This window comes from Euprymna scolopes, chromosome 16 (genome assembly GCF_053919585.1).
Source record: "Euprymna scolopes isolate OS-2025 chromosome 16, ASM5391958v1, whole genome shotgun sequence".
Taxonomy (NCBI): Eukaryota; Metazoa; Mollusca; class Cephalopoda; order Sepiida; family Sepiolidae; genus Euprymna; species Euprymna scolopes.
In genome coordinates, this window is record NC_136497.1 from 114,996,466 (window position 1) to 115,024,411 (window position 27,946).

Here is a 27,946-nt window from a genome sequence, read left to right on the forward strand (position 1 = left end):
ATCATACGATTAATAATAAATAAGGAGCAATCCCATTCCTTAAAGCTCGTACCACCGTGTACAACTAATGTCAAGCAGTTGTTTTCGGATATAATTTTTAATATGATATGTGTAGATTAGAAATTGTCAACTCTAAAAACATAATAGGTGAGTTCGAATATTCAGTTGATTTCGATTTTACGCAATCAGCAAACATGTTTGTGCAACGGCATTTACTCTGTTTAGACGATTCTCCAAAACATTGCGGAACACGCACGGCGTTAAATCGGACTAGATTTTTATCCAATCACAATTCTACTATCGACAACCGATCACTTGTGAACATGATATCGCAGCCAAGTCGACATTGATTGTTTGCCAACCAGTACACTTTTGTCACTCAGGTAGAAAGTTAGGGGGATTACATCACGTATTATACCCCATTCGAGCGACGAGCTGCATGCTCAAACCACCGAGAACGTTGTAACACGACTGACGACAGAGACAGAAGTGCACAACAGAAAATATGAACTAAACAGAAACCGCATACAACCCAACACGTTTTTAAACCACGTGTCCACTGCATTTGGTCATTTCATATTTAGTTGGAAAAGTTAAGAATCGCAGAAAACTTATGTTACAGTGAACTTTTCTTTAAATCCCTACAATAATAGCTTCGTTTCATTGAATTACAATATATATATATATATATATATATATATATATATATATATATATATATATATATATATATATGTAGTCATCGACATACAGTCCTGTTTCGTTGTATCACAACTCATAAGTGCCGCTAGACTAGCACATCTCCCAAGCCAAAGATTGAACCTAGAACCGTCGTGTTGACTGTCTGCAGTTCTCCCACTCGACCTTGGAAGGGATTCCCGCAAATACCTTGTCCGAATTTCTAGTTAAACAAACATCCGTCCACCACTTAGAGTGCTCAAACCGCCTGTTTGTAAACAAACAAAGCGCGAGCTTCTCATTTTTCAGCCAATTAAGTAGCGAGTGAGATTATTTACGACAGTGCTCTAGCCAAAGAGGGGGGCTTAAAATATATTTGTAGTCATCGACATACAGTCCTGTTTCGTTGTATCACAACTCATCAGCACCGCTAGATTAGATCGATAAAAAAACCTGTATAGAGTCTATGCATTTTACGTACGGATGAAATAGGATCACCACCCATCCACCTATATACCTGCCCTTGAGTCTTAAAACATAAACTACCTACAATATCTAAAACTACTATAGAAACACTATACACCTTTTTTCATTACACTTCATATCATGCGCTGCTTCTTTAGCTTAGAATTCGATATAATTCCCTCTAACAACATCAATATTTTCATTGATTTCGTTCCTGATGAATCCCACGCTAGACGCTGCATCCCCATTATATTACTTAACATTTTCTCTACTCTTCTGGTGAGAAGCATAAGGCTTCGAAATACCTTGGTATAAAGAGTCTTACCTATCCTCCAACTAAATGTTTGCATACCTTTATTAAATAAATGAACCAATCTATATATACCAACATATAGTTTTTGTGACTTCATTTTCCACTCTTATTGTTTCCTATATAAGCTCCAAAAAAATTTGTCGAGCTTCATATATCCCGATAAGTCTCTTCTTATAGAATTGAATTTACTCTGTTCTACTAATTCTCTTAGCTATATATATATATATATATATATATATATATATATATATATATATATATATATATATATGTGTGTGTGTGTGTGTGTGTGTGTGTCAATTGCTTTATTGCAGATTTGTAAAATATCAATATTTTACGAAATATACGTCACAACAAAATGAAAATTATATCATTAAACAATTCCTTTACGGTTAGTTATTTCTAAAAACTTTATTCTAATTCATGCGATATTCACGAAGTTATGACATTTTATTATTTATCGAAGAATTTCCACTGTTCATCGCTTTATTACAAGTCTCTTAAAATATTGTTTTGGGGCAAAAGTACAATGTCTTATCTTGTACACTTTACTTTTCATTATATGTTTTTGTCAAGGAATACTAAACAAATCATATCTTATGTAGGGGTCTCATGTAAATTTATTATTTATCCACATATCCACCATTTCTGCATAACTTAAAACAACAATTTGTCTCCAGAGAAAGTAAATTATTTGATCTTAAAAGTAGTTATGGCTCTAGCAACATCAACTTGAAGTAAATTATAAAATCTTCCTTTTAATATTGACCAGCGATATTCAATCGGGCTAAGGTCTGGATAACACGGTGTAGAGGTCATGACATATTCCTCAACAAATTCCATAGATTGAAGGAAGGATGCAGTCGCTCCATCAGAATGGTATAGTCAAGTATAAAATCATCATAAATCGACGTAACCATGGTTGGTCATCTAGCCATGCCGACAAATGATTATCTAAAAAGGCCGTGTACGCATTGCTGGTAAGCTTTACACCATCTGGCGCTCGGAATGGTCCAACCAACTTATCCCTAATGATTCTCGGTCAAAACATGGTGCCTCCACCTCCTTGTTGGCGGTGAACTCTGTAACGGGTCGGAGTTCCGTCCGGGTTTACAAACTTTGGTATATCAATCCGGGCCGTCAAGAGTAGCATGGGCCTCATCCCTAAATAGGACCTGTTGGAAATCCATTTTCATGTAATTCTGTGTCCAAGCCATTCGTTTTTCCCTAAGTTGTTTGGACAATAGAGGCATTGGAAGAAGTTTGATGTTCCTTGCAATCTCATTTAACACATTGAATGCCTGCCTGGATCGATTCCAGCTTTTGCAAAAACGAAAGCACTGGTGCTGTTTGTGTTTTGAGTGACTTCCCTACGAAGTTTTCGGAATATCACGATCTAAAAAGGTTCTTCTGGTGCCTTTATTTTTTTGGATTTGATGATCGGGTTGTTCAAGAATGCAGCCAAAGTTCTTGGATCCCATTCCAGCTACGTGGCTACATTTTTGATGAATAATCCTTTTGCGAATGCAGCAACTATCCTTTGCTTTTCGATAACCTTTATTCGCCTGATTTTTTTGCATTGTAAGAGATCTGCAATAAAGCGATGGACAGTAAAAGTTATTTCATAATAAATAAAATGCCATAACTCCGTGAATATTATTGGAATAAAATTTTGGGAAATAACTAAACTAAATGCAACCCTTTGATGGTACAATTTTCATTTTTTTTGTGAGGTATATTTAGGGAAATATTGATATTTTACTAATCTGCAATAAAGCGAATGACACAGTTTATATATATATATATATATATATATATATATGTATATATATATATATATATATATATATATATAAAGAAAAATAGACAGGTAGATGTTCTATATATAACATACTAGCAGTTGGACCCGACGTTGCCATGATTGAATGATGATCAACAAATATTTCACAATCCTATATTTTTATTATCATCGAATCCGTGAAATTGCCCGGGAGATAACTTCACATGCCTCCATACAATAAATAAGTCCAAAATGTTATTCTACATTGCAATCTAGAAAACATACTTTTTCTTTTATAAAATTATTTTATATAAACTTTTTTCCAACAAAAAAAATTATTTATTACAGACCACGTCATGCAAAAAATAAAATAAAAAATAAATAAATAAACAAATAAACAAAATTTAAAAAAAACACGTAAATTTTCAAGTCTTTGCAGTTAATGAAAAAAATTAAGAAATTTACGTGGGTAGTTTGAACCTACAAACCACGTCATGTACCCCCTCTTAGAAAATGGAAAAACATTATATCAACTTACTCACAGTAGAATTTGTACGGCCCGTTGTTCTATCATTGTTGCTTAGCGAAGACATGGAAGAAATGGCATTACTGATGATAGATAAATTAAAGTAACCGTTTCGATTATCGAGGATATTCTGTGACAAAACTTTATTAAAATCACTCGCAGACTTATACACTGAGGTTCTGTAAATTTCAAAGAAAATCTGTTCAGCCGTTTGGGAGTCTATAAGGAACGGGCTCACACAGAGAGACAAAGTTGTATCTATAAAATTGTAGAGATATGGTAATATTATATAATATAGATAATATATCTATAATATATCTCATATATATATAATATAATATATAATATACAATATAAGTGTAATACATAGATATGATAGATATCCATTACATATAATATATATAATATAATGCATACATATAATATATATAATATAATGCATACATATAATATATATAATGAACATAATGCATACATAATGATATATAATGATACAAATAATATATTTAATATATATATATAATACATACATATAATATATATATTATGTATATATGATATCTATGAATATGTATCAATATATACAATATAATATATATATATCAATATATATTTTTTATATATCAATATATATTATACAAATTAATGTACATATATATATCGATGTTTATATAATATTTATGTCAATGTGTATATATAATATATTGTTGCATATATAATAATCTATGTATTAATATCCTTATTCGCTTCGGCCGTTAAAAAGGAAAGTGAAATATTCCAAATGGTAATAAATACTTGAGTTTTATAAAACAACAAAAAATAATGTCGCTGATAAGATAAACCCCAGCCACATTCCGATAGGATTATGAAATCTATAGCTAGATTCTTATTGGATAAAATAAATCTTGCTTAACAATGAAAACCAAAAATACATGGAGGTTAGCTTAAATATTTAACGTTTATTCATAAAAACTGATAGAAATAGAACTCAAATTGTTTAGATGAGAATTCTATTGTGTAAAGTTTAAATAAATGAAATCGATTCTTTTTAAAAGTTAAAATTGTTATTTGTTGGAAAATAAAATTAAATTAAAAGAAAAGTCATGTGTTACTCCGCTATTTTTCATAGTATTTACAAGTTATTTTTTCTTTTTTATACATTTGTATATTTTAAGATTTTATATATAACTTTTATTATTTATTTTTTTTAATGAAAGTTTGACAATACAGGCACATATGTAGAGAAATTACCGTGCAAGCTTTTATTAATTTTTTACGGTATCTTTTGTTTATTAAATTACTAGGTTTAACCACAGGTTATATATTCCTGTATTTAAAATGGATTTCGAGATGATGTTATTATTTCAGCACGATCTTTTCTCTGCAAACAGGAAAATCACACCGATTCAATGTAAACGTGCCTAATATTCTAGAAAACTTTCTACTTTAATATTTTTCTCCTCAGACCACTTGCCTTTTGAATTCCGTCCCTGATGCCTGTTTCCCTAACTGTACTAACATGCAGAAATTTAAATGTAATATGAATAAACGTCTTCCTGCACAACTCCCTATCCTGAAATGTTCTCTTTCAATTTAACATCACAAGTTTTTTCATTCCTTTTTGTTACTTGTTTGAATAATTCTGATTAATTTTCCTTTTAATTTAATTTCTTTGAGAAATTATTTCATCCAAAGGCAATAATTTTCAAAATAATGGCATATTAAGAAAGAAAAATGTAACTTTATTAATATTTCCCTTTGTTTGGTCAACATTTACTTTTAAGAAAAGGAAGTAATTCTGTTTTGATCAATTTCGAACTATTTCCCTTTTTTATTTTCTTGTTAAAGCGGGTGAATTTTTATTTTTATTTTACTTTTCACGTCCTTAAATTATTAATAAAAGTAAAAAAGAATCCTGGGCAACGCCACATAGAGACAGCTCGTAAAACAAATGAAATCATTTGATATTAGTTGGCAAATCGAAAAATATTCTTTACATTAATCATTTTCTTTTAACAAAAACGTAACTCAAATGCTACTTCTTGTTTTTTTTTTTTGTTTGCGGGTGCATGCTTTTGGAATAATTAAAAGAAATAGCTAATGGCGAGGTCAAAGAATCCGTGTTTCGCATGTCCAGATAGAGAAGTGAACTAGAATGCTTGACTTTAATCATAGACAGAAATTGACAGAGCCTCTTTCAAATGACGAAGTAAACATGTTTTCCCCATTATTATTGTATAAAAAAAGCCTGGCGTTTACTGATTAACAGACTTTGACAGCTTTATCTGTCCCTAAACCTAGTTTCCATGAGCAAAGCTTATTTCTTAGAACTGCACGCCTATGAAATTGTCTTCCGTTTTTCTGCTTTCCAGCTGACTACTATATGGTTGTCTTCAAGTCTAATGTAAACAAGTTTTTGATAAACCGTTCCATATAAGTTAACAAATTTACCGAATTTCCATTACGAACGATTACTATATTGTCCAATTTCTACTGCACACTCTTTAACCCTTATCCTCAAGTGGCCTCTTGGCCTTTATAAGTGGTGATGCCTATGTAAAAAAAAAAACTTCAAAATCCCTTAAATTAAATTGTTAGTTGAAAATACAACATAGTTACAAAATACCTTCCCCTCTCCATGTTAAGAATGGTCTTTTAATCAACGATTTCAGTGCAGTAACATAGATACATAAATATCATCATTTTTTATTTGCATTATTTACTCCAGAACCAAATTAGAAGGAACATTTTTTATTCGTAGTAATGGATTTTTTTTTTTTTTTTTTTACCTATTTCGTAGTGATATAAATTAAAAATAATGAAATTAAAACAAAAATATTTTTCTTATTTCGAATTATTTAATCCAGTAAAAATTACTAAAGTAAAAAAAAAAAATAAACGTTGATTTTATAACTAACTTTTGAAGGGGATAAAGCTGATAATTAAACCCGAAAAATTAAATTAATCCATAAAAAGCTGGCAAGACTGGAGACTTGGTAGCAAAATACTCTCGATCTCTCGATATCACATAAAAGAAACCAGATTTCCTAATCACCGTTATGTTCCTGTTTACTTACCTCCTCCCGTGACACTAGGTCGGTTTTTAATGTGAGGGAAATCCAACTCCCCCCCCAAAAAAGGGGCATTCTGGATATGAACAAAAATAAAAATTGCCTCTGTTTACTCTGAATTACTACTCCCCTGATCGAGGTCAGAAAAGGTGAAGTGTAGTATCGGAACAGATCTGTGATCTTGCCCAATACCAACAATATATAGACAATGATATCGGCCAGAAGTTCTTTTTCAAAAATAAACATATAAACAGAACTTAAAAAAGCCAACTGTTACTTATTTTAAACAATATATACAGAACTTCCTTTTTATTTAAAACAATATAAATAGAATTTTTTATTATTTCAGATGAACAATATAAACGTACTTTTTTAATTTTTGATTTTAAACAATATAAATAGTACTTTTCCCCTTATGAGTGATTATTAATCTCGTGTTGATTGAAAATTTAATCACGTGTTTTTTTATATAAAAATTTTAAATTAAAATTTGATTATACACGTATATTCTTTTTTTAGTTTGTATTTTGTTTGAGCTTCGAGTTCCCACAGACCATTATGAGAAGAGAAATAGATGATGTAGATACACATACAGACTGGATGAATTTCATCTGCGAGGCTTTCGAAGAAGATCTCAATCACCTTATTATGTTGAGTTGGAGGGGCGAAAAAAACAAAAAACAAACAATAAACTGAAAATAAAACGTGGTTCGAACCTGTGTAATATGACCATAGTTGACAGCACGAACCGGGAAACATTTCTCCGATAATTAATTCGTGGATCCTACCAGGTACATTAATTAAATCGGATGGATCGGCAGTCTATATACGTTTGGACTACTTCGATTATGGAGAATATCAACATGACGAAATTATTGACCGGATTGACCCCTCGATACACACGCAAACCATAGAAGGGTAGTGGTCTAATTGTAAAAAAATCAAACACAAAAAAGAAAAGCAAAACAAATACAAATGAGACAAGTTAGAAACAAAGTTTTGCAATGCATATGGTGGAATTCATGTGGCGAAGAAAAGAAAAGGGAAAATATTCCCCGTATAATCAAAAGCATTCGTGAATAGATATTTATATCGTTTAAAATTTCAAAAAGTTTATGATAAATTTTTACTTGGTTTCTACCTTAACATTTTCCTTTAAAATAACGATTTTATAGGTTTTCGGATATGCTGAAAACGAATATCGCATTTAAATGTAGTAGTTTTCTGGATATTTAGCAATATAATTTCTTATGTGTAAAGTACTGGCCATAGTTGTACACGGAAACGCGAATATTTTTGGTGCACAACTATGGCCACCGCTTTTAACATAAATTATATTGCTTAATATCCGATAAATATCGCATTTAAAGTTTCAGCAGTAACCTGCAGAACCTTTAAATGCGATATTCGTTTTCAGCATACATAAACTAACACGTACCATGTGACCATCACCTAGAAAAATATTGCGACTCAATGAGATTAACGTGAAAATAAAAATAAAATAAACTTTTTTCTTTTTTCACGTTAATTTCATTGAGTCGCAATATTTTTTATTTAATTATTTGGAATTTAGAGGTTGGAATCAATTTCCTAAACGTCCGCCATTTATTGTGTGACCTTAATAACGGAACCGTAATAAATATTTATTTCCAACGTTTTTTTTAATAAGTTTTAACTTATTTTAAACTGATATAAATTATTACATGTCATGTTGAAATTAGCACAAATTCCAACGCCTTTTAAGTGAACACATTATTACCTACTTAAGTGTCATGTTGTAATTAGTAAAAATTCAACGCATATGAGCTGAAAACATCATTACCTACTAAGAAGTTATGTCAAAATAAGTAAAATCACAGGATGGTTTTCTTAATAATGGATATTTCAAACCTACGCATTTCAGGTGAAAACATTATTACCTACTTATATGTTATGTTGAAATTATTACAAAGCAATTAGTACAAAGCAGTTTTCTGTAAATACGAACAACAAACCTATTCCTTCCATACACATGTTATCCAAGACGTTCTTAAATAATAAGCAACTTGGGACCATCAGAACTTACATAAAACGACGTGACTTAATTTCACGTGTATGTGATGCACATCTAGCTGAACTTTTAAAAGACATTAAAGACACACTTAGGAATTCTCTTTGCAAATATTTATTTTGTTGAATTTCTAAAAAGACTACCACACTGTCACATGGACGTAATGTGCTTGCAGATTAATATATCTACGGCATTTCAAAATATGTTGTACATTGTATTTTATTCAAATACATTCAGATACCAGTTGATGATACGTACTTGACCATCAGTCCGACAAAGAGGGTACCCATTGTAATTTTTCAAGTTTTGTTCAATCGGGCTGATATATTTGTCTTGGATTTTCCTGGAGTGGCCATTCTCACAACCGTTATCTTCTCTCTCTTGAGAATAACTTGTTTGATGCCAATTGTCCGAAGCACACCTATCGAGAAATTCAATGGGCTTTTCAGGGTCATAGTTCTTCCTGTTTTGTGCTTGTTTATTTTCCTACAGTAGGAGGTAAGTAGTTCCCGATAAATCATAAAATTAAATAAGTACAACTTGTTTTTATGTAAATACAGTTAGCATACGTGGAAGAAAAATCTTTCACATTTATCAATTTTAATATAATAATCCAGGGAGGCAGAGAGTGAGAGACAAAAGAAGGAGGAGACCAAGTTTCGCTGTGTCACAATTCTTCAGTGGTGCTAGAAAGCAATTAAGCCTCGCTAAGACCGGAACTCAACAATATCGATATGAGTTAGGCAGCTTAACCGTAACTTTAGCAACAACGATTCCTACAGTGTAATTTAGTTTTTATATTACGCACTTTTAAGCAACCAAATATGCCTGTCTGCATGATCGTTATTCATTTTATTTATCTTACAGGAGATATCCCATAATACACTAATTGAATTATCCGAAATACCTCCCAAGCTAAAATCTTTGGCTGCCATTGCATCCTATATAACGTTATTTAGCCAATTCGTCGAAAGTTAACGTAACATCAATGTTTTTCAGTCGAAGCAGATGCTCACAAGTTTACATAAAAATCAAGTTTTCCTATGCGCCAAAATGTTGTTCAGAATAGAAATTGCTCGGATGCCAAATTGTTTAACAGACAGAAAAACAACATAAACGTTTACAAATTCTGCACGTTATTTGCTACTTGCCAACGATTTAATTAAATCTTCCATCTGGATGATTCCTGTTGCATTTTATCAAATTGGGCCATTGTTTTCATGATTTTACGCATGTTAAAAATTCGGCTTCCCCGTCACGAGCAACGGACATTCTTATCACGTGTATAATGATAAATAATGCTATTCAGAATGTAAGTGTTGGAAGTTAATCGACGGACTGACAAATGCTCTTAACGACTGTTACATTAACATTATGTCTAATAGACTTCGAAGGCGCTATTTCAAATTAGAGAAATTGCTATTTTATGACTTAAGTGTGACAGAACAAAGGAAGTGCCCTTATAACTTATGGGTTACAGACTAATGAAACGGCTATTTTGACCATCAGATCGAACGACCCACAGATTGATGGGAAGATGCAAATAATTTTCTAAAAACAAAAATAAAATCTTTAAGTATAGAGAAAGTTATATATATATATATATATATATATATATATATATATATATATACTTTTAGTTTGTTTTACATAAGCATTAATATATATATATATATATGTATATATATATATAATTTATGAATATTAACTATGTCTGTATGTATGTATGCCCGTCTCTACATTTTCAAACTCTATCTCTTCCGGCGCTAGGGGCTTCAAACGATTGTTTTTTTATGGGCCGTTCTTTTATGAGTACGTATATGTAGGTGTCCTTTTGCAAACAAAAAGACAAACAAGGTTACTTTAAGTTTAATTGACATTTTACTATGCACATACTACATGCGCATATTATATATAAATTATTTCGAAATCTCAAAAAGTGGTGATATGCCGTAAAACGTGCATAATAGTTTTACTCTTCAATACTATTTATTCATGTGATGTTTTTTCTGAGCTTTTGTTTTTTAAATTTCGTCTTCTTCGTGTTCTTTTTTTTTTTTTCGTTATTTTCGCTGGAAGAACGACGTAAGCACCAACATTTGAAATTTTGAGACTTTTCTCGCAAAACGCGTAAACTATCAAGGAGAATCTAATCACAAAAAAATCCTTACTGAATTCAAGGTATTTATGTGAAAATAACCGTTTGAATATTTGGTATGTGTTTGTTAAAATGTTGATACTTAAGAGCATACATCTTCTTTTAATTCTCTACCTTATTTTACGTTCTATTTGTTTTGATTTGATTATTCCAGACTTCCAAATCGACGAACACTAACCTCATTATTGTTTATTAAAGTCTAACATGTAAAAAATGTAATTTGGTAAGCCCTTAAAATATGACTGAAAGAAAGAGAAACAACAAAATGGAAGCGAAATAGTGGATGATGATATGTCAGTAGTTCTTTAAAATGCATTGTAGAGAAAGCGCAGGCTTGAAAAGAAATTTTTTGCAAGAAAAATGTTTCGTAAAATCGGTGGCCCCCAAAAGATTGCGTCAATATTTAAATCACAAGTAGGTCAACTGGTATTGCTCGCTCGTAAAATACGTAAGTATGATATTTTGATTAATGCAAATTTCGTATTTATTATATTATATTGGACCCTATATATAGTAATGATTTAAAAACTTAAAAAAAAAAAAATGAATCGTGCACCACCACTGAGAATCGAAGCCAAAATGCTTAGCTTACGATTTACTTTTTCCTTTGATACCTGAGGTATGAAGACATAAGCTAAAAATTAAAACATGAACTAATAGCTATTACGTTACGCATGTATATTCGTAATGGCGTTGTTCGACTTTCACCTGGCAAATTCCATTTCTTTAATTTTCACACTTTTACACCGATTTTCCTTGGATTAAACCCAAATATAAAGTTTCGCAACGTGTTCGAATACCTTATATATTAAATTTCATGTATGTAGACCAAAAATTGTCAGGAATTTAGAAGACAAAATTTTTAAACAACAATATATACGCATAAATAAATATATATAGAAATATATACTAAATCTGAACAAATTTCAATATCATATTTAAGCTTATTTTACGACCGGACAACCCCCCCGCTAGTATATACATAACTGCGAATTCAGTTTTATTTAATACTCCTATATAACTATCAAAACGCTTTACCTTTATTTAAATTAATAATACAAAAAAGCATTTGAAAATCTAATTTCTTAAACTCACTATGTCTATCTGTCTGTTTTCATATTTTCAAACTTTATACCTTCCGAAACTAAAAGTCGCAGAGCTGCGCTAGGGGCCTCAAATGATTGGATTTTTTATGGTCCCTTGTTTTATTGGTCTTTAGACGATTAAAACAGTTTTTTATAAGGTCAAAAAAGATGTCAGAATTGAAAAAAAATACTGTTGTACATCTTGTACATCCATTATAGTTTATTTTCAATTTCATATGCGTATCACGTTGGTTCAGTTTTAAATGCCTCGGTTTTGCGTTCAGTTTTGATTCTAGCTTATTGCGCCGAATTACTATTTTTTTTTTAACTTTTGAAATCACGACAATATAATAATATAGGAAATTAAAAAAAATAAAATATCATATTTACGCGTATTTTACGGCCACGCAAAGCCGGCCCAACCCTGCTAGTAAATTATGTGATTTACAAAAAACTCAAAACTACCTCTGCATGCATACTTTGCATAATAATTTTTAACAGTTCATAATAAAATTATATTTTGTGTTACTCATTCGTAATATTTTGTCTTATTTTTTCACATATGTACATATTTTTGCCGTTGCTAACATCAAATAACTAAAGACATTAAACAAGATGAATTATAAAGCCATTCTTTAAATATTCGCTCATATTTTTAGTGAGATAATTTAAACATATCTAACTAACTAACATTTTTGGGACTAATTTACCGTATTTGTCCAAAATCTTCTGTCTACGTCTATTTAGCAGTTTTGCATGGTGCTGAACTCAAATTTAAATATGTTAAGACCTTGGGAATTTTTGGGGCTAAATGGGGAGGGGTAAATAATGGACGTAGTAATTTTTTTTTTTTTTTTGCATGGTGCAGAACTCAAATTTACATACGTTAAGGCATAAAACTGTGTTCATTTTCACCAGGATTTAACGTCCCCTCGGGACTTTTGCGACTAAATGGGGGGGGGGGCAAATGCCTCGTTCACTGTGCACTCACGGGAGACAATGCATGCTTTACTTGTTCTTTAAGAAATCGACGAAGGATTTGCTGTAAATGTTGCATATTATGTTTTTCATTACTTTTTTTAAGGTAGGTTAATGAACATTATCAAAGTAAATATTTGCAAATAAACTACTGCCAATCAAACAAGTCTGTTTTGTTAACTTGATCAATTTTTCCAACCCAAAACAATAGTTTCTTTATAACTATATATTTAAGTTAATGACATCGAGTAAAACGAAACAACATCATAATATAACTTTCAACATTAAAGACGCGATAATTATACAAAATCATCATTTGCATATAAGCTTGAGGCATAGTTTAGATGATAGCGAAAATGAAACGCAACACAAAGTATTTCAAAGAATTGAGGAATACGGGTTTAAGCGAAGTGCTTAAAAAATGCTATCTCTTCCTAAGACAGATGATTAACAATACAGGAAAATAGCCAGAACTCATAGTGGCTGAGGCTCTAAAAAGCACATTCACCACATTTATACGTTACGAAACGCCAGACTTTCTTAGGATTAGTGAGTTATCATTGCATGTATATCCTAAAGTAAATGAAATGAGAACCCCGTTAAATAATTTCGAAAAAAAAATGGCACAAAGCTGATATTGTCAGAAGAAAATTTTTAAAAAGCTGCATATTAACACATTTCGACCCCAAGAGAAATGTCATTGTAGCAGCAAATACCAGTGTTACATAGCGATTATATAAGCGTGTGTATATATAAATACATGTATGTGTATCCATGCCTGTATAGTTTTCGGACAGTATCGGATAGTGTCTCTTTTGTGCATGCGCGTGTATATACGCATGAATCGCCTCGCGACTCGTGTCGTGTAATGGATCGTGATGTGTATACGAGTGTGTATACGTGTCAATTTCTTCATATGTAATGATCTCTTTTCTTTGTTGCAACTAAACAATTGCAGGTGCTCGTGTGTATGTTAAAGAATTAATTTAAGATGCAAGTGGAATATCGTTTGAGAAGTATCAATTTTTACATTAATAGCGAAAAAGAAAAAACTTTTTAAAACAAGATTTGTGCCGAACCTGCGAACACCGAAAGTTACAATAAAAATAATAGAATAAAAATATAAGTTGATAAAAATTAATGATTAATAACTTCATAAAAAATAAATAATAAACGTGCAATCGCAAGATCCAGGGAGAACAGATATAAACCAGAGGCTGAAGAGAGTCAAATTTTTCTCAACCGTAAATTAGCACCTTTTCTACTGTATTGTATATAGCGGTACCGATGGTTTTCTGACCATCTGTAAAATTTTTATATTTCTCTCTCTATATATATATATATACATATATACACTTGAAATTAAATTAAATCAATTCACAGAATATAAGTTGCGAAGATTAATACCAATCCATAAAATACTTAACAAGTCTAGAATCAATATTTGTTCTATTATAAAAATACGTTACTTAATTTTGGCTCTATAAAATGTCTAAAATAAGAAAAAATAGAAATCCAAGAAATCTTAAATGATGTCGAATGACTATGGATAAAATTAAACACAAATTTGATATATCTGCCTTTTCAAATAAAAGGTAGTTCCTAGATTCATTCTGCTCTTGAAAAGAGATAGAACTTTAGAGGATAATTATTAATTAACTAGAGGAATACTAAATATTGTTAAAAATCATAAACTACCAGAATAGAGGAATAGCGTGTGTATATCATCTTTTTTATTAAAATCTTTAAAACCTCTTTATCTAGTCGTTACCATTTTCTCTGTCATCTTCTTCATTTTGAATCTTTCCCCCAATCACCATTTTTTCTTCTGACCAACTTTGCTTTAATTTTTTTATGTTGGAAAATAATATTTTAAATCATTTACCGAATCTAATCTGTTTAAATGTAATAACATAACCTTACATTTTGTTGCAACTAAACCACATCGATTAATAACACAGATTTTCATAGTTGATTCCGGTCAATTTCGTTACTTCCACGAGCTTTCTCAAAAATATAAAGAGAAATGATGTTTATAATGAAAAGATTATGTTGACCCCTTTACACCCATTTGCCAAATCTTATACAGTAATGTAACTAATAAAAGTCTTACTATTCCCTGACAACGCAAAGTACAACAAAAGTGTTTGATAGTCTCCCAGTCTCACTTAACAAATATAATACTATAGTATTAGTAAAATCATCCCTCTAACATTACAAAAAGTAAGGTTAAAATCCAAATATTAAGAGAAATGATGTTAATAATGACAATTTTATTGCTTCCGGCTAATGTCGAGTATAATATAATTACAGTTACCTCACATACCAAATCGATTACTGTAATTAGACAAGAAGACCGTTATAGTATTGTTAAACGTGCGGCTGAAATCATAGTGGGGATAAATAAAAAAAACTGTCGATTTACTTGCATTTTATAATATGACAATTAAAAATGTTGGTAAAGAATATACAAAAAGTAATATTAGAATCTTATATATTATTTGGATTCCTCGAGTTACTGTTCTCATTCTAAGTTCCATTTTCACAACGTTTAGGTCGATATAACCTTCTTCGCGTGTATTTTGTCGAACTCGGAAATACTTCAGTCAAATTCGAAAATCTAGACAGAATTCCGAACGGAATTCCACGGGTGTAGCATGCTTTTCTTCCGTCAGCCATGATTGGATAAATGGTCCTAAGTAATTCACTATTATATTTTTCGGTCGTCCACATTGAGAATTGAACCTTCGATTTTTGGAAAATAATTTTTTTTTTTACAATTGATGTTTTCTATGTCCTCAAATCACTGCGACACGGGTTCGCAAGGGCGTGTTTACTTAGGGAAAGCCAAACTGAATTTGGAAAAACTTGGAAAAACCAAACCTATATATATTTATATATCCTCTTCTAATGAGAAGCATTAGGCTTCGAAATACCATGGTATATCAAGTTCTTATTTACCCTATACCCCTAATTAATATATCATCCTTATTGAATAAATGATTAAATCTATGCATTAGTACATATTTTATATGATCATAGTCTTATTTTCTCTCTCTCTCTCTCTCTCTCTCTATATATATATATATATATATATATATATATATATATATACATGATTTTATTTATAATTCCCAAACCAGAAGATATATATAAGTTTGTATTATTTTTATGAGGTATGTCTAACATTAATTAAGAGTTGAATACCACTAAACAACCCCTCAGAGACAATAATGTGTTCCTCTAACTCTACTGTTCAAATTTCTTTATATGACATAATAATAAAAAAATTGAAAGAGAAAATAAAATGAAACTGAGGGATTTAAATCTGCAAAAAAAAAAAAAAACGAATTAAAAAAAACACTTATTGCAACATTTATATGCCCTTCTCATTAAAATATTGATTTAAAAATATACATAAGAATAAAATCATGTTAAATTTTCTCTCTCTCTCTCTCTCTCTCTCTCTCTCTATATATATATATATATATATATATATATATATATATATATATATTCAGGCAACCATTATTCTGCTAAATAACGTTTGTTTAAATGAAAATATGCTACACACACACACACACACACATATATATATATATATATATATATATATATATATATATATATATATATATATATAAATTTGTGTTTCTTTGTGTATTGATATTTATATCTAAGACTTCTTTCTCTACTAATTTAAAATGAAAATACAACTTTTTATATACGGGTCGTGAAATTGCATTCATCTGTAAAAGATCTAGCTAATTTGCATATTCTTTTAAACATTTATTTTAATTAATTCCCTTTTTTCGGTTTTCTTTTGAGATGATCATCTTTAGTTAATTATTACGTGTTATTATATTCATGCAGATATTTTATATGATTTATACATTCGTGATATTTGCGTAAAATGATTATAGTAAACATAAACCTCTTTCTATATATATTTAGTTATACATATATATATTTGTTTTAAAAATGCCTACCAAACTCCTCTGTCAACTTTATGTGCACACATGGAATTTAATATTCAAACCAATGTGAAACTTTATATTTTGGTTTTAGCAGGGGAAAATTGGAGCAAAGTGTAAAATCTAAGAAAATGAATGTTGGCAGGTGAAGCTCGAATACGGCATTACGAATATGCATGCGTCACATAATAGCTATTGGCTCATGTTTTAATTTGTAGCCTTGCAGCAAACATGTCTCCATAGGCATTAACATTCAAGAAAAAAGTAAATCGATAATAAATAAGACCCCGCCCCCAGAAATAATTTAAAATAAATCATTACAACTTCTGTTTCAATAAAATAGCAGCGAATGCTCGTGCAATCGCAAAAAATGAAAAAAAAATATCTATCAAAAATTAATTCCAAAAGCAATTAAATTAAATTTTTCGTCATTTTATATTTCTAATGTACCCCCCCCCCAAATGTTTCGATTTGTCATATTTTGCGGTTCGTTCTGTTCATAAAATTGTTAGGTGAAAGTACAGAATGGTGTCATAAAAATTAATTAAATTTATCGTTATTTTATGTTTCAAATGTAATTCTCGACCATCACCACAAAAGAAAACCCCCAAAATTGTATTTGTCATGTATTGCCCCCTCCCATCAATCGCCAAACTTGAAAAAAATGCTAGAGATGACATGTCTCGTTGAACACTTTATGGCCAGAGTGGATGCTCATTTGACGTTAAATTTATATAGAAAAATGATCCCCACGCTAAAATATTTTTTTTTCAAAATTGCTTCTTTCATATTATTTATAAAGACTGATTAAACATATTAGCCCCCCCACCCCAAAATCAGGTCTTAATTTATTTTAGGGGTTAAACGCCGCTGGGTCACGTCGTAAAAAGTGACCATTTTTAATTTAAGATATTAAATAAATTATAAAGAAAATCTGTTTCGCAGGCCATTCAACACACTTGTTATGGTATAATTATTATAATAAATCCTGGGTAACACTGATTAAATTTTATAAACAAAAAAGGAGCAGAAAATGTATGAGATGTATGGATTTTGCTCACATGGAAAATTGGCCCTGTGTCTGACTAACTCTGCCCTCGTTGGGATGCAAGTAAATAAGGACATTAGTTTTAATCATTTAAAGTGAAAAAAAATTCCCTAATTAAAAATAAAAATAAGAATTCAGCTTAGAAGAATATTCCGAAATGAAAACAAATCTATTACAGAAAATATTAATAACAGGCTCCGTTTAAAACAAGTTTTCAATTAAACTATCACTGTTATTTACCCTTTGGTTTTCTAGTTTGAAAATAAAACGGTTTCAGATTTCAGATATAATAAATTAAATCAAGTATAAATTGAAATTTAAATAAACTAAATAATTAAATTATTTTTAATTAGTACAGTTGAAAGGAAGCTATTATGTCGAATAAGTAATATCATCGAGTTAATTATTTTAATAGGTTAAATTTAATGATATGCTAATCAATGTAGATGTGGTTTGAAGAATACTATATATATAGAAATTACGTATGAAATATAATGCCTCCGTCGACAGAAGTATCCTATCATGGACGATATTATTTCTTGATCAGAAGTGTACACACATATGGCCTTTATATTTATTTGGTCATTGGGAGTTGTACACACAGCCAAACATACAGACGAATGCTACTACTTTATATATATAGATATTGGATCCAATATAATATAATAATAAATACGAAATCTGCATTCATCAAAATATCGTATGTAGCGTATTTTACAACTGGGCAATTCATGGCTGCTTGCTAAGCACATTCCCTCGATCCTACTTAACATGTTCTAATATGTCAAAGTTTAGATATTTTTCTTCTTTTTATTCTCTCACTCGTTTTTTTTTTATAGAATGACACGCCCTCTTGTTCATCAGTCTATCGATAACGCCAAATGATTGCACTTGCAACTCGCAACAACAGCTTGAAGGTAAATCCTTATAAAAAAAACCATAAAATGTTTGTTTGAATCTTTTCCACGTGACTAAAACCTAAACAGAAGTTGTGGGACGTTTACTTGTCAGTCGAAGATAACCTGGCAACATCTTGAATAAATTACCGCGTAGATAGAGAATTCGCTGTTATTACAATCCCTTCAGATACGGTGATGATAGAATGTTTGTTATCCGCGCCTTTCAACTCGAATAATCTTTTATCCTCCCACAACCAATTCAGCAACTGAAGAAAAGAAGATCACTTCAGCTTTAAACACAAGAACAAAATATCTTATGGAAATGCAGCCTCTAAATAGAAATTCTATTCCAAATATTTGGGAAAAAAGTATCCCCCCCCCCAGAAGACATGATTTCAAAAGTTATAGGAACAGAAATATTTAGTCTTTGAGGAAAAAAAAACGAAGTCAAATGTAATTTATTCTAGCAGTATTGAGCCAACTTTCAAATGAGGTTTTGAGAAAATAGCAAATTAAAAATACTGTCCTAGCCGGATATATATCACGACCAGGAAATATTATGTACCATTCTTGCAGCAGATGTCGACATTAAAAAATAGTCACGTATTTAGCACTAACCAGGCTTACCGTTGCTTAACCTCGGTGATCTAACGAAAACGTATGTTTCAATGTGACTATGTCGGATGTCTATGAAACGAGAAAAATAATACTAAAAAAGGGAAATACTACTAGTGTAATACACACACACACACACACATATATATATATATATACATACACACACATGTATATATATATCAAATTCATTAGATTTTTCAATAATGTTATGACGGTTTATCATGATAAAATGCTTTAGAAGCTTCTAGAATGTTCAGGAATATGCAATAGTGTTGAGAGACCGCATCTCACCCCATAATAGACTAGTGCAGATTCTATATAATCAGCTCCTAAGGCTGGTACGGTGAAGCGAGGTCTCAACAGATATTGTAACCCGGGGAGCGAGATATTACTGATACCTGCAACTACTACTATTCTTTTTATCTTTCTCTATATCCTTGTGCCTTTCCTCAATACACTTGTAAACCACCTAGTACGTGTTTTCCCTTGTCGTTCCTGTGGACTCAACTGAGCCCCACAACAAATACACATCAAAGTAAGCAATTAGTAAAAGTATTGCGTCATTCTTTATCTAATAACCGTATTGTAAGCAACTACATCATGGGAAAGAATAAATAGATTGGTCAAGAGCTCAGAAAAATGGATTGAGATATAGAACAATATCCAAACAGTTGATGGTTCCATTGAATTCTGTTGGAACAATAATTATACACTGGAAATCTAACAAATCAACCCTTCCTTTGGCCAGATCAGGTCGTCCTCGAAAGATAACCAAACGTGCTGAAAGGTTAATAACAAAGAAGGTTATGAATTCGCCTAGAATTCTCTTGGAGAGCTGCAGAAGGACTTAGAAAACAGTGAAATTAAAGTTAGCAAATACACAATCAGTAGAACCTTTCATTTTAAAGACATCTTCTCTAGATCAACAAGGAAAATTCCCCTTCTTAAGCCAAAACATGTTCGTGCTAGGTTTGATTTTTCAAATGAGTATGCAAGCAAGCCTCTAGAGTTTTTGCATGCTTTGGTCAAATGAGACCAAAATTGACTTATTTGCTATTAATTTCTCCACACTCAACTGGGCACTTTTCTACAGGGAGGGGTCGCTTTTTAACCCATATTTGGAAAACACCGACAGTTTGGAGAAAAAAGGTACTGAATATCAGTAAAAAAACACCATTCCAACAGTAAAATTTGGAGAAGGATCTACTATGATCTGGGGTTGTTTTTGTGCAGGAGGTGTAGGAAAAGTGAAAATAATAAAAGGAAAAATGAATGGAGCACTTTATAGGAATATCTTGGAGAAAAAAACTTAAAGAAAGAGTGAAGTTGCTCAAATTGAAATCAGAATGGATCACTCAAAACACACTGCGAAACTCACACAAAATTGGTTTAATGCAAATAAAGTGAATGTTTTTCTCAACCCTATGCAGAATTTATGGGGAGAATTGAAATTACGGTTCAAATCTGCGAGAATTGAAGAGAATTTGTATGGAAGAATGGAATAAAATAACACATGTAAGTAGTTCGTAGATTACTCAAAACGTCTGCAATCTGTAATCAACAATAATGGTTATGCTACAAAATACTAGATATTATTTTGTAAATGTGTTGTAAACCTTTGCGTTGCTAATTAATGAGTTTTATTTTCGCGTTGTGTTAAATTATTATTTTTTTTATTTTTTTCTACTGTCTTTTTCTTAGTTTCAATACATTTTCTATGTTTATAAAAAGTTGCATTACAATTTCGAAGCTAGAAATACAAAAACTGACAGTTTCAAATGTGTATTGTAAACTTTTGCGGGGCACTGTATATCTATCTATATATCTATAAAGTGAACGTGTCTGTGTATCTGTGTGTCTGTGTGTCTGTATGTCTATATGTGTGTCTGTCTGTGTGTGTACATTTCCCTGCGCAATAACTCTGTCAATTTTAAGTGTACAAACTCGAAATTTGATATACAGGGTACTGACATTTGAGAAAATCTATGTGATCGGTTTTCGGCCAGAAATTTGGCTGTTAAGGGGTCAAAGTTAACCGATTTGACATTTAAGAACTCTACCAAACTTCTCCGACAATTTAAAACCTAAACACTTGACATTTTAGATATAGTTTCCTTTGATATGAATCTAACTTAATAACTTGATTTGAGTCCAAAACAATAAATGTTAAGGGGTCAACATTTAATAAAATTGACCTCTGTGGTCTCTACCAAATTACTCAGACAATTTCTGGTCTAGATATTTGAAATTTGACATAAAAGGTATTCAGAGATAGGACAAGCTTTTTAATCGGTTTGGGTCGAAAATTTGAGCTACTGATATGTAAATGCATGTATGTATGTATGTTTGCATTTCTGCCTATAACTTTCTAAAGAGACGACGAATTTTCACAAGATCAGTATCGGTTTGAAGCTCGACCCTTTAGACGACAAATACCGGAAAATTGGCTAAAAACATTAATTTCTCCACCCTAAATTGGGCACTTTTCTACAGGGAGGAGTCGCTTTTTAATCCATATTTTCGAAAGTCATTCTCTTTTTTCGATTGTCTAGCCTTAATTTAAACCTACATCACTTCCAGTTTGACGGTGGTCGTAACAGCAAAGACGTTAAGTTCTTTTCCTTCTTCGCAGTCTGGGTTCGAGCCTGCCTTCCTACTACAACTTTTTTTTTTGCTCAACACACACCTCCAAGCACACGGGCTACGCCGGACACACATACTAGAATATATATAAAAGTGAACGTGTCCCTGTGTCTCTACGCAATAACTCTGTAAATTTTAAGTCTACAAACTCGAAATTTTATCTACAGGGTACTGAAATTCGAGAAAATCTTTGTAATCCATTTTCGGTCAAAAATTTGGCTGTTCAGGGGTCAAAGTTCAACGATTTGATCTTTGAGAACTCTACCAAACTACTCCGTCAATTTTAGAGCGTAAACAATTGAAATTTTAGATATATGTTCCTTGGACATGGATCTAACTTAATAACTTGATTTGAGCCCAAAACTATACATTTTAAGGGGTCATAATAGGGGTCAAAGTTAAAAAAAATTGACCTCTGCGGTCTCTTCCAAATTACTCAGACAATTTCGAAATTTAACATAAAGGGATAGAGCAAACTGTTTAATCGGTTTGGGTCGAAAAATTTTTAGTTACCAATATATAAATGTATGTATGTATGCTTGCATGTCTGCCTAAAATTTTCGGCAAAATATCGAAAAATTGGCTAAAAACATTAATATCTTCACCTTCAACTGCTCAACATACACATCCAAACACCCAGGCAACGCCGGGCGAAATGCCAGTATATATATATATATATATATATATATATATATATATATATATATATATATACTTTAAGCTCGGCGTCAGTTTGCTACATTCAACATAGCGTCATACTCGATTACATTCAATAAGCTCGACAAAATAATTTAAGACAACACATGTGCTAAAGTGCTAACACGAAACTGTTTATTCATTAAGCATTTCATACATTTAACAGATTCTTCAATTTTAGAACACAAACTTTTGATTGATTGCCTTTTCTCGGATATTTTTTAAATAATTTTTTTAACATGCGCACTCCCTAAATAATGACTCGGTCAACCATTTATTCGGCAGAGTGTACCGTTAACTAAATAAACGTCTACGGCAACTCTTTCTAACCACTTGCTTTGAGCATTCCATTTCGATTCCACATACACCCACAGTGTAATTTCCTAATAATGACTCTCCTCTTCATTAACCGTGTTTATTCTTTCTAAAACTTTGCCAGCATTCAGTACAAAGTTCACTAACCTCAACTCTTTTTTGTAACAAAATGAAAACAGTTACATGCATTTACACAGTCACCTCCATGGGAAAGAGAAATTGAAACCAAATAAACAGAGTAAAAATTTGAATTTGGCAAAGCCTAGATTTCCCTTAAATGTATTCAGAAGTATTCGGTCCTCATAATTCTTTCGCCTTTATTTGCTTGCAAACTCTGCATAATTAGATTAATTATGAGCAACCCTAAACACTTGTGTTGGCTGTGAACTAAAATTTTAGCAGTGCAACAGTAAATTATTTTTCTGTTTTTCAACGGCCATTGAATAAGCAACTGATCCTGAAGAAAGTGCAAAATAGTCTACACCTATATTTAGTGAAAATGTGATTCAGAGGTTTCTTAGATGTCGGTTTAACAAAACATAGATCTCAATAGCCAAGCACAAGTAGTATGCCTGGCAAAATAAGGCAAGAACTATTTTGCCATAGTTGATTAATTGTAGAACTATACAACTACAACCACATAAGTTCTTACAACGAATAGATAGCCGATGTTGATCCTATGGTTTCTCTCACACAGCACAAATCGCTTTTTTTGCAGATTTTGACCTGCGCACAGAAATATTAACGTTATTATTCGAAATTATTATTTAACATGAGAAAAGTGGGGGTGTTTTGCAACTATTCTTTATTACAACTATACTGTCGCTATTTTCTTACAACTAAACAACTTTAACTCGTTGACAAACATAAGAACAATTGTAGTAAAGCCAATACTACTACTACTACTACTACTACTACTACTACTACTCTCTATCCCTCCCTTTTCCTTCCTTCCTTCCTCCTTATTTTTTTATTTTTTGTTTACACTTCGAGATACAAAATAGTTGTGTGAGAACGGTTAATTTGTTGACACATTTACTAAGCTGTTTCAATATTAGTTTTATTTTATTTTATTTATTTAGGCTTTATTTTTTTGCTTCAGGTTTTATTAATTTTTTTTGTTTTTTAGATTTCAAGTTTCTATAACTTGGTTGAAGGATTCCAATATGGGTTTTTCATTCTTATATTTCTCATCGGTAGGTTCATGGGCGTTTTTGCTGCTAAATGATTTTCGTCGGCGTTCGATTCGTAGGAAAATCATGTTTAATTTTCGATTTTTTAACGATTATTCGGAAAAATAGGAACTTTACACGAATAGGGAGGATTTTTTTCATGTTTGAGTGATCCGTCCGTGATTTTTGATTTTAATATACTTTCATAGAAATGATTGTTATGTAAAAAAAACAAAACGAGAACTATTTTCTTTACCTCACAAGTGTCACGCTCATACATGAATTCCATAGCTAATATAACATACTGACCCAATGGGTCATTGGTAGTCTAATATATATATATATATATATATATATATATATATATATATATATATATATATGATTAGAATCTTTGTATGCATGTGTTTGTATTTCATTTTCTATATATATCAGTAAATATGCATATATATATGTTTATATATTGATTTTCCTAATAAATACATCTATACATATTTTTTTCATTGACGTCATCACTTATCAAGGCCGGAATCCCACTTGAGAATCAAAGTTTATAAGTGTCAGGTGGTCGATCGAACAGCACCGTAATGAACGGCAATAGTTGAAATCGGGTAGAATTCGATCATTTAAAATGACGACTAAACAAAAACTATGTTTTTATATTTGCTTTCGTGGATCAGACAAATTGTATAGCTATAAAATAAGTGTTTAGTAGTCTAAGTTATAATACAGGATTATGTGTCCGATCACAAATACTCCAAGTTCAAATACTGATTGTTGCAAGTTGCAATAAACAAATGGAAGAAATTCAATTTATTGGAGATAGTGTTTTCAAATGATTTCGAAAGAATCAAACACCATGTTAGAATTTTATGTCTTTCTTTACTTCGAGCAATTTAAAGGTTAAACCCTGGATGTGCCGTGTACTTTTCTAATATCTCTGGGGCGTATTCACAAGCAACGGTTGTCTTCTTAGTACGCCTTGTTTTCTGTCTCAGGTGTCGTGAACTTTGTTTCCTCTTCCTTAAGTTGTCGTATCTCTTGTCGTTGGCCGCTTGATTCGCAGCGGCCGATTAAGCTTCTTAATTTTTCTAATACCATTTTGTCTGGATCGGAAGAACATTAATCGATGAGAGCCAATGAGTTGACTGACATAGCGCAGCGGGTCGACGCTCGCGTGAAAATACCTGGTACGAAAACTTTATGTCATTATTAAGTTATAGGTTTCAGGTCGTCTTGACCGGTGCACTGGTGTAAAGTGCAACAGTTTAACGACGCCTACGGTACACATCGAATGAAAATCAGATTTTAAATGAATTTCTTAGCATTCGTTAAGAAAAAAAAAGAGATATTAATAGAACATTAAGACGAGAATTAACGGTGATCTCTCCTATACTTTTAAACATTTCAAAACTCATATGATGAAAATTTATATAAAAAAATTCGACCGACTTCACTTACCGAGAATGGTCATTATTTGTTACATTAACGATAGCATACGAATGAAACACTAGTTTCGGTAAGTGCTAAGACGAAACACATAAATATCATACAAGCTTCTTAAAAACGAGTGATTGAAAGTTCTAAAAGAACTTCTAAAAGAAATTCTAATTAGCAATCAAAATGGCCGTAAAGCGCTGTTCCGGCTTCTGCTGTTGAACACCACATGACTATGCTTACTCAATATGTTCTACACATTCGATATTATCTCGACAATATATCCTAATATTTCCCATGTTAATTGGTGCGAAATACGGAGATAAATATCAAGCTGCGATGTCAAAAGTAATTTGCAACTACATTGACTCCATTTAACGACATTATTCATTACAGAAAAAATCAAGTAATCATAAAACACTATTTCCTGTATGTAATAATAATGAATATCAATTTGACAATCTTTTATATATATAGATGGCCGACTTGTAACAACATGGGGATGGAATTTCTTTTCCTCAAACACCAGGTTTATCATGTACAAAATCAACTTTTGTTCGTAAGATCGAATAGAAACAACATCTGATGAGTTGGTGGGAATCAGGAAATTTTTATGAACACATAAAATCATAACATTTCCACCCCATTAACGAAACGGCTGTAATGAAGAAATCCAAGATGAAATAAAAAAAAGTAAAAAAAAAAAAATGTAAGTCTGAATTTCAACAATTTTTTTTTACTATATATATAACTGAACTGAAGAATATGGATCTAAAGATTGAAGTAACTTCCAACTTAAAAACAGTAAATTTTCTAGATGTTACCTTTAACCTCCCTAATAATACTTATGAACCATACACTAAAAATAATACATACCCCCTATATATACACCCTATGTCCAACCACCCCAAACACATTATTAAACATATCCCTAAATCAATAGAAAAAAGGCTTAGCACAAACTCATCTAACTCCAGCATTTTTAACCTACACAAACCCTTCTTTGAAAATGCTTTAAAGGAATCTGGGTATTCCAACCCTAATATTACATACTTGGACCCTAATAAACCCAACAATACAAATAGGAATAAAAGATCCCGCAAAGTCCTCTGGTTTAACCCTCCCTATAATAATATGATAAAAACTAAATTAGGTAAAAAATTCTTCATGCTTCTTAATCACCACTTCCCCCCTAGTAATATTCTACATAAAATTTTTAATAAGAACACTATTAAGCTTAGCTACAGTTGCACAAATAATCTAGAAAATAAAATTAAAAAACACAACAATAAAATACTAAATAACCACAACTATAATAACAATGGTCAAAATAACTGTAACTGCCTTAACAAACCCCAATGCCCACTCCAGCAAAATTGTCTCTCAACAAATGTGGTTTACAAAGCAACTATTGCCCCTGCTGAAGACCCACAAAACAAAAATTTTTACATTGGCCTCTCAAGCACCACGTTCAAAGACAGATTTAGAGTGCATAAATGCTCCCTAAATAACCCCAACCACCCAAATAGTACTTCATTAACTAACCACTATCTACTACTTACCCGAAACAACCTCACCCCAATTATTAGCTGGGAAATTCTTAATAGAGCTAGTACCTGTAAATCACTAAACTCCCCATGTTATTTATGCTTAACTGAAAAATTACTGATTACTAATTTTAGAGATAGAGATAAACTTCTAAATAAAAAAACTGAAACCTCACTTAATTGTAAACATTATAAATCCCACCTCTTAAGCAACTTCTCACCCTTCTAATAATAACTATAACCCACCCCTAAAATCTAACACTAACGAATTACACACACCCTATTTACAACCTAAACTATATAGTCCCCCATTCATTTTAAAAGAACCCTTCCACAGAACCCCCACCTATTTATCCCACCATTTTTTAGCTACATCTCTCTTTACCAAACTCATTTTTGTACCCCCCCCCTTTTCCTTAATCACTCCTTATGTCAATATTTAAAGGTTCTCGCCCCATAGTCTCTTATTGGCTATTTCCATAATTAGGTCTCG